The sequence below is a fragment of the Arachis ipaensis genome, chromosome B8 (genome assembly GCF_059453495.1).
Source record: "Arachis ipaensis isolate K30076 ecotype BB chromosome B8, ASM5945349v1, whole genome shotgun sequence".
Lineage (NCBI taxonomy): Eukaryota > Viridiplantae > Streptophyta > Magnoliopsida > Fabales > Fabaceae > Arachis > Arachis ipaensis.
The window spans coordinates 53,324,485-53,340,832 of NC_142443.1; the positions used below are offsets into that span (position 1 = coordinate 53,324,485).

The 16,348-nt window shown below is 37.4% G+C and overlaps 1 non-coding gene across 1 annotated transcript; it reads right to left on the reverse strand.

Annotated features, from left to right (window-relative positions):
- Positions 1 to 10,819: 10,819 nt before the first annotated feature.
- LOC148548117 (small nucleolar RNA R71) lies at positions 10,820 to 10,927 on the reverse strand. The gene has a single exon (XR_015897864.1). It is a non-coding gene; the product is annotated as a small nucleolar RNA R71 (small nucleolar RNA).
- Positions 10,928 to 16,348: the final 5,421 nt, after the last annotated feature.

The window sequence follows — 16,348 nt, forward strand, 5'->3', positions numbered from 1 at the left end:
GATTTGATGATTTGGGTTGTCGATGAATTGAAATGTTGATGTTGATAGTATGGTATTGAGGATTGAGACTGAAATGGATTATAATGATTGTTGGAGATGATGGAATGGAATTTGATTAATGTGTTGATTTAAAAAGAAAAAAATGAATGTATTGTTATGTGTTTGATAATGGAAATTGATGAATGTGGTTGGTAGAGGGATGATTATAGTGTTATATATTTGATATTGAGGTTGAGGATATTGAAGGGTGAATGAAAAATTTGGTATGAATGGTAGATTGTGACACAAAGGGTGAGGTGTGAGGTAAATTGGAGTTGGTATGGTTTCGGTTTGATTTTTGGTTGAAATATTTTGAAAGTTGAGGTTTGGCAAAATTCTGCATAATCTATTTTCTGGCAGCAGCTTCGGATGCTTTTTGGGAATGATCTAATCATCAAAATTGCATGGGATTAATTTTTCTCGAATCTTTTGATGTGTAGAAAAATTCTGAAAAATTTGGTTAAAGTTTAGCAGTTGGATGAGGAGATATAAATTTTTGAAGTTTGTTACTTTAAAACTGATTTTCTGCTGCTACACAATCAAACCAGCAACTTTCCAAGCCTATATCTCCCAATCCTGACCATAATTTTGAGTGGGACCAAACGGAAATTGAGACTTGGACTGTTTTCTTGTTTGTGTCAAAATTTTAGACTATTATAAATTTTGTAGAAGGAGTTGTGCTCGTTATAAAAATAGAGCTCTTAGCTTTTTTGACAGCAAAACTAGTTTTTGAAAGTAAACTTGTAATCAGTATAACTCTCTCCAGAAAAATGATTTTTCTATGAGACTTTGACTGATTTAAATCTCTATAGTCTAGTTTATTTCTGAAAAATTTCAGATACATCAAATGAAAATATGATTTTTGGTGGATTTTCTAAGAACACGGTAGCTTGCTGTCTTAATGCAGAGATTTCAAACTTAAAATTAGTTTTTGCAAGAGAAATGGTTTTTCTTTTTTATTTTATTCAACTAAACTATTTCAACTGGGTTTGAATCTATAGGATACTTCTGTTTTGAGTCTAGAGACAGAGAATTAGGCTTGTAAACTTATGTGATACCTATTTAAGACTTTTGGCTCATTTTTGGATATCAAAACGTAGAGAAGGTCCTAAGTGATTTTAACTTGGTAATTTGATAAAAAGTTAGAAAATGGAGGCTTAGGTTTCGGGTGTACTGAGAATGGGTATGGTGGAGTGAGAAAGGAGGATGGTGCTGGAATTAAGGAACTGATGAACTATGAGTCCAGAATGGAATTGCTTATGATGAACTTGAGAAATATGACTGTTTAAGGGTATTGATGGAAGAGATGATGGTTATGATGAGTTGAGGACTCCTAAAATGAAATGATGATCTTGATGAATGTTAAGAGTGTGCCAGGCACTATATCCTTGGAATGATTTTTGATGAGTTATATGTTGGTGTTGTTTTTCCTTCTCTGCCGCAAGAGTGTGCCAGCCACTATATCCTCGGATGGAGCATGCAAGTGTGCCAGGCACTATATTCTCGAAACGATAGTGTGTCAGGCACTATATCCTAGGAACAAAAGCGTGCTAGGCGCTATATCCTCGGACGTGGCAGAAAGGTGACATCCGAAAGGATGTGTTGGGTTGGCATTCATAGACCGACAAGTGATATCACAAGCCAATAGGATAGGCATTCATCATGTGCATTTTCTATCTGTTTGTATGCTTTGCAGACTTGATATTGTTTGCCTATATGTATAACATGTCTAATTACTACTTGAGTTATATGCTTTACATGCTTCTACCTGTGATTACTTGCATTGTATATAATTGTGTCTTTTGCTGGGATTGAGGAGGTTCGGAAAGCGGTGGCAATGGGATCGCATGGAGGATAAGTTGGTGAAGGCTGTGAGACAGTGGTGTTTGATTAGAATAGAAATTCCTTAAGATAGAGTACCCTATCTATTTATGTTAAAATATATATGATACTTATTTGTTTTTAGTATGCCTTAAGATTGAATCTTGTGATGGATATAAAGTCTAGGATTGCCTTTGGCGTCCTGGGGTCTTATATCTTACATCACTGGGCAATATTACCATACTGAGAACCTCCGGTTCTCATACCATATTTCTGTTGTGTTTTTCAGATGCAGGTCATAACCCACCTTGGTGAGTTGCTTTGATGGTGACAGGAGCGGAGGATATCTATCTGTTTTGAAGTCTTTTGATCTCTTTTGTATATGTCTCTCATCTTTTGTATTTTGCTTTGCCTCGAGGCTTGAATTTGAGAGAACAAAACTTGTATAAGCTGTTTTTACTGTCTTGTTTCATGTATGGTCTGTATATGGCTAGCCGGCTTAAACTCCGTGAGCCGTAGCTAGATCCTTATGATATTATACTATGATATTTTGATATAAGTTATATCTATTTCTTGTGCTTTAAGTTAGTTGCTCCGTTTATATGTTTTGCGCTTTTCATATCCTAACTTTGAGCTATATCCTTCATTGGGCTTCTAGATTATATTAATTCTTTCTACATATTATATGTATGAGCTTAGAACTGTCGTAATCTCTGATTATCCTTTGCTTTACGACGCGAGGTAAAGCTTAGGCTAATTAGGGTGTTACACATGAGACAAAATGGAATTGTCTCTTAAATTTTTAGCCACTGCAGTTTCTGGTTCAGCTTGTCTAGAATTTCCATTTTCATGATTTTGTATAGTTTCATCATCCTTTTGAGCTTGATTACCTACATCACGGTCTTTCAAAACACTTTTCACCAAGTTAGTATCACAAAATGTAACATGTATAGACTCCTCAATTATCCTAACTTCTTGATGATAAACTCTATATGCTTTACTAGTTGTGGAGTATCCTACAAATAAACACTCATACACCTTTGGATCAAATTTCCCTAAATTATCTTTGTTATTAAGAACAAAACATTTGCAACCAAAGATGTGCAAGTAATCCAAGTTTGGTGGGTAACCTTTCTAAAGTTCATAAGGAGTTTTCTTCAAAAATTTTCTTATGAAAGTTCTATTCAAAATGTGGCAAGCTGTGTTAATCGCTTTAGCCCAAAGGAATTTTGGAATATTGCTCTCACAAAGCATAGCTCTTGTCATTTCTTGAATGCTTCTATTTTTTCTTTCCACAACAGCATTTTGTTGTCGTGTGCTTGGACAAGAGAAGTTGTGAGATATTCCAAATTCTTTACAAAAGGATTCAAATAAATGGTTTTCAAATTCGGTTCCATGATCACTTCTTATGGAAGAGATCTTTAAATCCTTTTCATTTTGAATTTTCTTGAAAAAGATTTCAAAGGCCGAAAAGGCTTCATTTTTGTGAGCAAGAAATAAAACCCAACCAAACCTAGAATAGTCATCCACAATCACTAAACCATAATGTGTACCACCTACTCTTTGAGTTCTTGTTGGACCAAATAAATCAATATGTAGCAATTCAAGTAGCCTTTTAGTAGTGATGTCTTTCTTTGACTTAAATGAACTTTTTATTTGTTTTCCCATTTGGCAAGCATCACAAGTGATGTCTTTGTCAAACCTTATCAAAGCAAGACCTCTTACTAAACCTTTCTTTATAAGTTTGTTTATTTAAACATACTTGCATGACCCATTCTCTTGTGCCATAGCCACTTTTCAGATTCTTTAGAATGAAAACAAGCTACATTTTGATCCTTTAGTTCATCAAGGATAAGTCCATACACATTATTACAATACTTAGCAACAAAAAGTACTTCATTTGTATTTTTATTCACCACACAGCATTCAAATCTTTTGAAAGTCACTAAATATCCTAGATTACAAAGTTGAGTTATACTCAAAAGGTTGTGCCTCAAGCCATTTACCAAAAAAGACATCATCAATGAAAGTGGAGTGATTATTACCTACTTTTCCAACATCAACTATTTTACCTTTTCTATCATCTCCAAAGGTTACAAAACCTCCATCATACTTGTTTAGTTTGATAAAGAAAGTTAACCTTCCAGTCATGTGCCTTGAGCATCCTCTATCCAAGTATCACATATCCCTTTTGTTCTTGGATGCTAGGAAAATCTACAATAAAAACTTCAAGTTACCTTAGGTATCCAAATTAATTTGGATCCTTTGAAGTTAATCCATCTTGGTTACCCAAGTGCATTGAAATCACACACAACATTATAAATTTGGTTTCCCACAATTATTTTTTCAATGAAGCATTGTGAATATGAGTGACCAAATTTCTTACAGTTAAAGCAATGATTTTCTGGTGCATATTGCTGACATTGAGGTGATTTATTTTGCTGGAAATGATTAAAGGACTAAAATTTTCTGGTTTTTGGAAGAGGTGCATTTCTTTTGACAAACTGATTTTTGTTGTAATTGTTCCTCTTTGCAAAAGCATTCCAACCAGAATTCTTGAAAGTTTTTGGACTTTTCGAATATGAGGTTTTGTTGTAAAATGGTGGTTTTTTTAAAGCAACCTCATTATTCGAAATGTATCCCAGACCTGACCTATTTGATGTAGGTACGGTTCTTGATGGTGGCTCATTTTCACTAGTGTAAAATTCATCAAATTCCTCCTCATGTGTGGGAGTGATGAGCGGATAATTTATACACTTTTTGGCATTGTTTTTAGTAGGATCTAGTTACTTTTAGGGATGTTTTTATTAGTTTTTATGTTAAATTCACATTTCTAGACTTTACTATGAGTTTGTGTGTTTTTCTGTGATTTCAGGTATCTTCTGGCTGAAATTGAGGGACTTGAGCAAAAATCAGATTCAGAGGTTGAAGAAGGACTGCTGATACTGTTGGATTCTGACCTCCCTGCACTCAAAGTGAATTTTCTAGAGCTACAGAACTCAAAATGGCACGCTTCCAATTGCGTTGGAAAGTAGACATCCAGGGCTTTCCAGAAATATATAATAGTTTATACTTTGGCCGAGTTTAGATGATGCAAAAGGGTGTTGAACGCCAGTTCTACGCTGCAGTCTGGAGTTAAACGCCAGAAACACGTCACGAACCAGCGTTGAACGCCAAAAACACATTACAACTTGGCGTTCAACTCCAAGAATGACCTCTGCACGTGTAAACTTCAAGCTCAGCCCAAGCACACACCAAGTGGGCCCCGGAAGTGGATTTATGCATCAATTACTTACTTCTGTAAACCCTAGTAACTAGTTTAGTATAAATAGGACTTTTTACTATTGTATTTGCATCTTCGGATCATCTGGGGACGTCTAGTTCTTAGATCATAGGGGCTGGCCTCTCGGCCATGCCTGAACCTTTCACTTATGTATTTTTCAATGGTAGAGTTTCTACACTCCATAGATTAAGGTGTGGAGCTCTGCTGTTCCTCATGAATTAATGCAAAGTACTACTGTTTTCTATTCAATTCAACTTATTCCGCGTCTAAGATATCCATTCACACCCAAGAACATGATGAATGTGATGATTATGTGACGCTCATCATCATTCTCACTCATGAACGCGTGCCTGATAAACACTTCCGTTCTACATGCAAAAAAGCTAGAATGAGTATCTCTTAGATATCTAATACAGGGGACCGAGTCCGAGTTATTAGTATCTTCGTGGTATAAGTTAGAACCCATGGATGGCCATTCCTGAGATCCGAAAAGTCTAAACCTTGTCTGTGGTATTCCGAGTAGGATCTGGGAAGGGATGGCTATGACGAACTTAAAACTCGCGAGTGCTGGGCATAGTGACAAACGCAAAAGGAGGGTGAATCCTATTCCAGCATGATCGAGAACCTCCAGATGATTAACCATGCCATGACAGAGCATTTGGACCATTTTCACAGAGAGGATGGGATGTAGCCATTGACAACGGTGATGCCCTTACAGAAATCTTGCCATGGAAAGGAGTAGGACTGATTGGATGAAGACAGCAGGAAAGCAGAAGCTTAGAAGAACGAAGGTATCTCTATACGCTTATCTAAAATTCTCACCAATGAATTACATAATTATTTCTATCTTTATTTTCTATTTATTTATTATAATTCGAAAACTCCATAACCATTCGATATCCGCCTGACTGAGATTTACAAGGTGACCATAGCTTGCTTCATACCGACAATCTCCGTGGGATCGACCCTTACTCACGTAAGGTTTTATTACTTGGACGACCCAGTGCACTTGCTGGTTAGTTGTACGAAGTTGTGAAGTTATGTTTGGACCATGGTATTGTGCACCAGTTATTGGCGCCATTGCCAGGGAGAGAACGAACAATAAATTTTACAACCTCAGAGTAACAATTTCACATACCAAGTTTTTGGCGCCGTTGCCGGGGATTGTTCGAGTTTGGACAACTGACGGTTCATCTTGTTGCTCAGATTAGGTAATTTTCTTTTTGTTTTATTTTCAAAAATTTTTCAAAAATCTTTCAAAAATTTCTCATCTGTTTTCAAAAATTATTCTAAAATTTTTTTAAGAATGAATTCTAGTGTTTGATGAAGCATGTTGAAGCCTGACTGGCTGTAAAGTCATGTCTAAATTCATTTGGACTGGGGCTTCCAACCCAACATTATCAAGAGCAAGCTAGTTGTTGCTAATCTACCTGCTGCTGTTCCTGATCCACCTGATTTACATGCTAAAGCTTGACTGGCTATTAAGCCATGTCTAACCCTCAGATTGGAGCTTTAGACTAAGAGTGCAAGATTCCTGGAATTCACATTAAAAATTTTGGAATCCTTATTTTTCTTTTTCACATTAATTTTCTGATGAGCGGATAATTTATACGCTTTTTGGCATTGTTTTTAGTATGTTTTTAGTATGATCTAGTTACTTTTAGGGATGTTTTCATTAGTTTTTATGTTAAATTCACATTTCTGGACTTTACTATGATTTTGTGTGTTTTTCTGTGATTTCAGGTATTTTCTGGCTGAAATTGAGGGACTTGAGCAGAAATCAGATTCAGAGGTTGAAGAAGGACTGCTGATGCTGTTGGATTCTGACCTCCCAGCACTCAAAATGGATTTTCTGGAGCTACCGAATTCAAAATGGCGCGCTTCCAATTGCGTTGGAAAGTAGACATCTAGGGCTTTCCAACAATATATAATAGTCCATACTTTGGCCAAGAATAGATGACGCAAACGGGCGTTCAACGCCAGCTCTCTGCCCAATTCTGGCGTCCAGCGCCAGAAAAGGATCCAAAACCAGAGTTGAACGCCCAAACTGGCACAAATACTGGCGTTCAACTCCACAAATGGCCTCTACATGTGCAACACTCAAGCTCAGCCCAAGCACACACCAAGTGGGCCCCGGAAGTGGATTTATGCATCAATTACTTACTTCTGTAAACCCTAGTAGCTAGTTTATTATAAATAGGACATTTTACTATTGTATTAGACATCCTGGATCCTGGATTGTATTTTGATCCTGTGATCACGTTTTGGGGGCTGGCCTCTCGGCCATGCCTGGACCTTTCACTTATGTATTTTTAACGGTAGAGTGTACACTCCATAGATTAAGGTGTGGAGCTCTGCTGTTCCTCAAAGATTAATGCAAAGTACTACTGTTTTCTGTTCAATTCATCTTATTTCGCTTCTAAGATATTCATTCGCTTTTCAACCTGAATGTGATGAACGTGACAATCATCATCATTCCCTATGAATGCGTGCTTGACAACCACTTCCGTTTTACCTTCGACTGAATGAGTATCTCTTAGATCTCTTAACCAGAATCTTCGTGGTGTAAGCTAGAATGATGGCGGCATTCAAGAGAATCCGGAATGTCTAAACCTTGTCTGTGGTATTCCGAGTAGGATTCAATGATTGAATGACTGTGACGAGCTTCAAACTCGCGATTGCCGGGCGTAGTGACAGACGCAAAAGGATAGTAAATCCTATTCCAGCATGATCGAGAACCGACAGATGAATAGTCGTGCTGTGACAGGGTGCGTTGACCATTTTCACTGAGAGGATAGGATGAAACCATTGACAAGGGTGATGCCTCCAGACGATTAGCCGTGCCGTGACAGGGCATTTGGATCATTTTCCCGAGAGAAGACCGAAAGTAGCCATTGACAATGGTGATGTATCACATAAAGCCAGCCATGAAAAGGAGTAAGATTGATTGGATGAAGATAGCAGGAAAGCAGAGATTCAGAGGAACGAAAGCATCTCCATACGCTTATCTGAAATTCTCACCAATGATTTACATAAGTATTTCTATCCGTTATTGTTTATCTTTTAATTATCTAATCCAATCACATTTAACCCTACCTGACTGAGATTTGCAAGGTGACCATAGCTTGCTTCATACCAACAATCTCCGTGGGATTCGACCCTTACTCACGTAAGGTATTACTTGAACGACCCAGTGCACTTGCTGGTTAGTTGTACGAAGTTGTGAACCATGGTATTGGCATCATGTTTTTGGCGCCATTACCAGGAAAAGAAAGAGCGATGAATTTTACATAATTAAAGTGTAAATCACAATTTCTGCGCACCATGTTTTTGGCGCCGTTGCCGGGGATTGTTCGAGTTTGGACAACTGACGGTTCATCCTGTTGCTCAGATTAGGTAATTTTCTTTTTGTTTTCTTTTCAAAAATTTTCTCCTGTGTTTTCGAAAAAAAAATTTTAAAATAAAAATGTATTCAAAAATTTTATAATTTTATTCAAAATTTTTAAAGAATGAATTCTAGTGTTTCATGAAGCATGTGAAGCCTGGCTGGCTGTAAAGCCATGTCTAAATTCTTTTGGACTGAGGCTTCCACTCATAAGTATATGAAGTTGGATGAAATATCAGCTGTTGTATACATGAGAGGTATCTATGTTTGTTGAAGCTTGGCTGGCCATTGAGCCATGTCTAATGTTTTGGACCGGAGCTTTCATTGAAAGCTTGGCTGGCTAGTGAGCCATGTCTAATTCCTGGACTGAAGCTTTAGACTAAGAATGCAAGATTCCTGGAATTCATATTAAAAATTTTGGAATCCTTATTTTTCGTTTTCATAATAATTTTTGAAAAAAAATACAAAAAAAAAAAATTAGAAAATCAAAAAATCAAAAATATTTTGTGTTTCTTGTTTGAGTCTTGAGTCATGTTATAAGTTTGGTGTCAATTGCATGTGCATCTTGCATTTTTCAAAAAAAATTCATGCATTCATAGTGTTCTTCATGATCTTCAAGTTGTTCTTGGTAAGTCTTCTTGTTTGATCTTTGCATTTGCATGTTTTGTGTCTTTTCTTGTTTTTCATATGCATTCTTGAATTCTTAGTGCCTAAGCATTAAAGAATTCTAAGTTTGGTGTCTTGCATGTTTTCTTTGCATTAAAAATTTTTCAAAAATGTGTTCTTGATGTTCATCATGATCTTCATAGTGTTCTTGGTGTTCATCTTGACATTCATAGCATTCTTGCATGCATTCATTGTTTTGATCTAAAAATTTCATGCATTGCATAATTTTCATGTTTTTCCTCTCATTATAAAATTTCAAAAATAAAAAAAAAATATCTTTTCCTTTTTCTCTCTTAAAATTTCGAAAATTAGATTTGACTTTTTCAAAAATTTTTAAAATCTATTTGTTTTTATGAGTCAAATCAAATTTTCAATTTAAAAATCTTACCTTTTTCAAAATCTTTTTCAAAAATCAAATCTTTTTCATTTTTCTTAGTTATTTTCGAAAATTCAAAAATATTTTTCAAAAATCTTTTTCTTAATTTTATATCATAATTTTCGAAAATAACAATAACAATTAATGTTTTGATTCAAAAATTTCAAGTTTGTTACTTGCTTGTTAAGAAAGATTCAAACTTTGAGTTTTAGAATCATATCTTGTGATTTCTTGTGAATCAAGTCATTAATTGTAATTTTAAAAATCAAATCTTTTTCAAAACTAATTTCAATCATATCTTTTCAAAAATATCTTCTTATCTCACCTTTTCCAAAAATTTGATTTCAAAATATCTTTTCTAACTTCCTAACTTCTTATCTTTTCAAAAATTGTTTCAACTAACTAACTAACTTTTTGTTTGTTTCTTATCTTTTTCAAAACTACCTAACTAACTCTCTCTCTCTATTTTCGAAAATATCTTCCCCCTTTTTCAAAAATTTCTTTTTAATTAACTAATTATTTTAATCTTTGATTTTAAAAATTTTTGAAAATTACTAACATTTTTCAAAAACCATTTCCGAAAATCACTAACTCCTTTTCAAAAATTATTTTCGAAAATTTTCTTCTCTCTCATATCCTTCTATTTATTTATTCATCTACTAACATCTCTCCCTTACTCAAAAAAAAAAAGGATCTCTATTATTATTATTTTGTGCCCTCTTCTTTGTCATATGAGCAGGAGCAAGGACAAGAATATCCAGAACCTGAAAGGACTCTGAAGAAGAAACTAAGAGAAGCTGAATTACAACAAACCACCAAGCACCTGTCAGAAATTATCAAACAGGAAGAGGATATGGCAGCCGAAAATAATAATAATGCAAGGAGAATGCTTGGTGACTTTACTGCACCTAATTCTAATTTACATGGAAGAAGCATCTCCATTCCTGCCATTGGAGCAAACAACTTTGAGCTGAAACCTCAATTAGTTTCTCTAATGCAGCAGAACTGCAAGTTTCATGGACTTCCATCTGAAGATCCTTTTCAGTTCTTAACTGAATTCTTGCAGATATGTGATACTGTTAAGACTAATGGAGTAGATCCTGAAGTCTACAGGCTCATGCTTTTCCCTTTTGCTGTAAGAGACAGAGCTAGAGTATGGTTGGACTCTCAACCTAAGGATAGCCTGAACTCTTGGGATAAGCTGGTCACGGCTTTCTTAGCCAAGTTCTTTCCTCCTCAAAAGCTGAGCAAGCTTAGAGTGGATGTTCAAACCTTCAGACAGAAAGAAGGTGAATCCCTCTATGAAGCTTGGGAAAGATACAAACAGTTGACCAAAAAGTGTCCTTCTGACATGCTTTCAGAATGGACCATCCTGGATATATTCTATGATGGTCTGTCTAAGTTATCTAAGATGTCATTGGATACTTCTGCAGGTGGATCCATTCACCTAAAGAAAATGCCTGCAGAAGCTCAAGAACTCATTGACATGATTGCTAATAACCAGTTCATGTACACTTCTGAGAGGAATCCTATGAGTAATGGGACGCCTATGAAGAAGGGAGTTCTTGAAGTTTATACTCTGAATGCCATATTCGCTCAGAACAAAATACTGACTCAGCAAGTCAATATGATTTCTCAGAGTCTGAATGGAATGCAAGCTGCATCCAACAGTACTCAAGAGGCATCTTCTGAAGAAGAAGCTTACGATCCTGAGAACCCTGCAATAGCAGAGGTAAATTACATGGGTGAACCATATGGAAACACCTATAATCCATCATGGAGAAATCATCCAAATCTCTCATGGAAGGATCAAAGGCCTCAACAAGGCTTTAATAATGGTGGAAGAAACAGGTTTAGCAATAGCAAGCCTTTTCCATCATCCACTCAGCAACAGACAGAGAACTCTGAACAAAGTACCTCTAATTTAGCAAACTTAGTCTCTGATCTATCCAAGGCCACTGCAAGTTTCATGAATGAGACAAGGTCTTCCATTCAAAATTTGGAAGCACAAGTTGGCCAGCTGAGTAAAAGGATCACTGAAATCCCTCCTAGTACTCTCCCAAGCAATACAGAAGAGAATCCAAAAGGAGAGTGCAAGGCCATTGACATAAGCACCATGGCCGAACCTGTAAGGGAAGGAGAGGATGTGAATCCTAAGGAGGAAGACCTCCTGGGACGTCCAGTGATCAATAAGGAGCTTCACTCTGAGGAACAAAAAGAATCTGAGACTCATCTAGAGACCATAGAGATTCCATTAAACCTCCTTATGCCATTCATGAGCTCTGATGAGTATTCCTCTTCTGAAGAGAATGAGGAGGTTACTGAAGAGCAAACTGCCAAGTTTCTTGGTGCAATCATGAAGCTGAATGCCAAATTATTTGGTATTGAGACTTGGGAAGATGAACCTCCCTTGTTCACCAATGAACTAAGTGATCTGGATCAACTGGCATTGCCTCAGAAGAAACAGGATCGTGGAAAGTTCATAATACATTGTACCATAGGCACCATGATCTTTAAGGCTCTGTGTGACCTTGGTTCAGGAATAAACCTCATGCCCCTCTCTGTAATAGAGAAACTGGGAATCTATGAGGTGCAAGCTGCTAAAATCTCATTAGAAATGGTAGACAATTCAAGAAAACAAGCTTATGGACAAGTAGAGGACGTGTTAGTAAAGGTTGAAGGCCTTTACATCTCTGCTGATTTCATAGTCCTGGATACTGGAAAGGAAGAGGATGAATCCATCATCCTAGGAAGACCTTTCCTAGCCACAGCAAGAGTTGTGATTGATGTGGACAGAGGAGAATTAATCCATCAATTGAATGAAGACAACCTTGTGTTTACAACTCAAGGATCTCTCTCTGCATCCATGGAGAGGAAGCATAAAAAGCTTCTCTCAAAGCAGAGTCAAACAAAGCCCCCACAGTCAAACTCTAAGTTTGGTGTTGGGAGGCCACAACCAAACTCTATGTTTGGTGTTGAACTCCCATATCCAAACTCTAAGTTTGGTGTTGGAGAGTCTCAACAAAGCTCTACACATCTGTGAGGCTCCATGAGAGCCCACTGTCAAGCTATTGACATTAAAGAAGCGCTTGTTGGGAGGCAACCCAATTTCTATTTATCTAACTATATTTTTCTTAGTTATATGTCTTTATAGGTTCATGATCATGTGGAGTCACAAAATAAACAAAAAAAATAAAAAATGGAATCAAAAATAGCAGAAGAAAAATCACACCCTGGAGGAGCATCTGTCTGGCGTTCAACGCCAGAACAGAGCATGGTTCTGGCGCTGAACGCCCAAAATGGGCAGCATCTTGGCGCTGAACGCCCAGAACAAGCACGGTTCTGGCGTTCAACGCCAGAAATGGCAATAAATGGGCGTTGAACGCCCAAAATGGGCACCAACCTGGCGCTGAACGCCTAGAGTTGTGTGCAAGGGCATTTTTCATGCCTAAATTGGTGCAGGGATGTAAATGCCTTGACACCTCAAGATCTGTGGACCTCACAGGATCACCTCAGGATCTGTGGACCCCACAGGATCCCCACCTACTTCCACTCACTTCTTCTCACCCTCTCTCTCTCCATTCATGGTCATCCCTTCTGTTTTCCATTTACCATTCACATCCATACACCCACCTATCTTCAAAATTCAACATCTCTTTCCCACCCAATCCCACCCATATGGCCAAATATACACATCCCTCCATCTCCTCCATATCTTCTTCTTCTTCTTCTATTCTTTCTTCTTTTGCTCGAGGGCGAGCAACATTCTAAGTTTGGTGTGGTAAAAGCATAGCTTTTTTGTTTTTCCATAACCATTAATGGCACCTAAGGCCAGAGAAACCTCAAGAAAGAGGAAAGATTCATCTCAAGGGTCTATAGCTCAGTGGTAGAACATGTGGCTGCAAATCAAGAGATCCCTGAGATACCTCAGGGGATGCACTTCCCTCCACATAAATATTGGGAGAAAATCAACACCTCCCTAGGAGAATTAAGTCCCAACATGGGACAACTAAGGATGGAACATCAAGAGCACTCCATCATCCTTCATGAAATAAGAGAAGATCAAAAAGCAATGAGGGAGGAGCAACAAAGACAAGGAAGAGACATAGAAGAGCTCAAGGACATCATTGGTTCCTCAAGAAGGAAACGCCACCATCACTAAGGTGAATTCATTCCTTGTTCTTATTTCTTCTGTTTTTCGTTTTCTATGTGATGTGCTTATCTATGTTTGTGTCTTCATTACATGATCATTAGTAGTTAGTAACTATGCCTTAAAGTTATGAATGTCCTATGAATCCATCACCTCTCTTAAATGAAAAATGTTTTAATTCAAAAGAACAAGAAGTACATGAGTTTTGAATTTATCCTTGAACTTAGTTTAATTATATTGATGTGGTGACAATGCTTCTTATTTTCTGAATGAATGCTTGAACAGTGCATATGTCTTTTGAAGTTGTTGTTTAAGAATGTTAAATATGTTGGCTCTTGAAAGAATGATGACTAGGAGACATGTTATTTGATAATCTGAAAAATCATAAAAATAATTCTTGAAGCAAGAAAAAGCAGCAAAGAACAAAGCTTGCAGGAAAAAAAATAGCGAAAAAAAATAGAAAGAAAAAGAAAAAGCAAGCAGAAAAAGCCAAAAGCTCTTAAAACCAAGAGGCAAGAACAAAAAGCCAATAACCCTTAAAACCAAAAGGAAAGGGCAAATAAAAAGGATCCCAAGGCTTTGAGCATCAGTGCATAGGAGGGCCTACAAGAATAAAATTCTGGCCTAAGCGGCTAAACCAAGCTGTCCCTAACCATGTGCTTGTGGTGTGTAGGTGTCAAGTGAAAACTTGAGACTGAGCGGTTAAAGTCAAGGTCCAAAGCAAAAAAAGAGTGTGCTTAAGAACCCTAGACACCTCTAATTGGGGACTTTAGCAAAGCTGAGTCACAATCTGAAAAGGTTCACCTAATTATGTGTCTGTGACATTTATGTATCCGGTGGTAATACTGAAAAACAAAGTGCTTTGGGCCACGACCAAGACTCATAAAATAGCTGTGTTCAAGAATCATCAAACTGAACTAGGAGAGTCAATAACACTATCTGAACTCTGAGTTCCTATAGATGCCAATCATTCTGAACCTCAATGGATAAAGTGAGATGCCAAAACTATTCAAGAGGCAAAAAGCTATAAGTCCCGCTCATATGATTGAAGCTATGTTTCATTGATAGTTTGGAATTTATAGTATATTCTCTTCTTTTTATCCTATTTGATTTTCAGTTGCTTGGGGACAAGCAACAATTTAAGTTTGGTGTTGTGATGAGCGGATAATTTATACGCTTTTTGGCATTGTTTTTAGTATGTTTTTAGTAGGATCTAGTTACTTTTAGGGATGTTTTCATTAGTTTTTATGTTAAATTCACATTTCTGGACTTTACTATGAGTTTGTGTGTTTTTCTGTGATTTCAAGTATTTTCTGGCTGAAATTGAGGGACTTGAGAAGAAATCATATTCAGAGGTTGAAGAAGGACTGCTGATGCTGTTGGATTCTGACCTCCCTGCACTCAAAATGGATTTTCTGGAGGTACATAACTCAAAATGGCGCGCTTCTAATTGCTTTGAAAATTAGACATCCAGGGCTTTCCAGCAATATATAATAGTCCATACTTTGACCAAGAATAGACGACGCAAACTGGCGTTCAACGCCAGCTCTCTGCCCAATTCTGGCGTCCAACTCCAGAAAAGGATCCAAAACCAGAGTTGAACGCCCAAACTGGCACAAATACTGGCGTTCAACTCCACAAATGGCCTCTACACGTGCAACACTCAAGCTCAGCCCAAGCACACACCATGTGGGCCCCGGAAGTGGATTTATGCATCAATTACTTACTTCTGTAAACCCTAGTAGCTAGTTTATTATAAATAGGACATTTTACTATTGTATTAGACATCCTGGATCCTGGACTGTATTTTGATCCTGTGATCATGTTTTGGGGGCTGGCCTCTCGGCCATGCCTGGACCTTTCACTTATGTATTTTTAACGGTAGAGTTTCTACACTCCATAGATTAAGGTGTGGATCTCTGCTGTTCCTCAAAGATTAATGCAAAGTACTACTGTTTTCTATTCAATTCATCTTATTTCGCTTCTAAGATATTCATTCGCTCTTCAACCTGAATGTGATGAACGTGACAATCATCATCATTCCCTATGAACGCGTGCCTGACAACCACTTCCGTTCTACCTTCGACTGAATGAGTATCTCTTAGATCTCTTAACCAGAATCTTCGTGGTGTAAGCTAGAATGATGGCGGCATTCAAGAGAATCCGGAAGGTCTAAACCTTGTCTGTGGTATTCCGAGTAGGATTCAATGATTGAATGACTGTGACGAGCTTCAAACTCGCGATTGCCGGGCGTAGTGACAGACGCAAAAGGATAGTAAATCCTATTCCAGCATGATCGAGAACCGACAGATGAATAGCCGTGCTATGACAGGGTGCGTTGACCATTTTCACTGAGAGGATAGGATGAAACCATTGACAAGGGTGATGCCTCCAGACGATTAGCCGTGCCGTGACAGGGCATTTGGATCATTTTCCCGAGAGAAGACCGAAAGTAGCCATTGACAATGGTGATGTATCACATAAAGCCAGCCATGGAAAGGAGTAAGACTGATTGGATGAAGATAGCAGGAAAGCAGAGGTTCAGAGGAACGAAAGCATCTCCAAACGCTTATCTGAAATTCTCACCAATGATTTACATAAGTATTTCTATCCCTTATTGTTTATCTT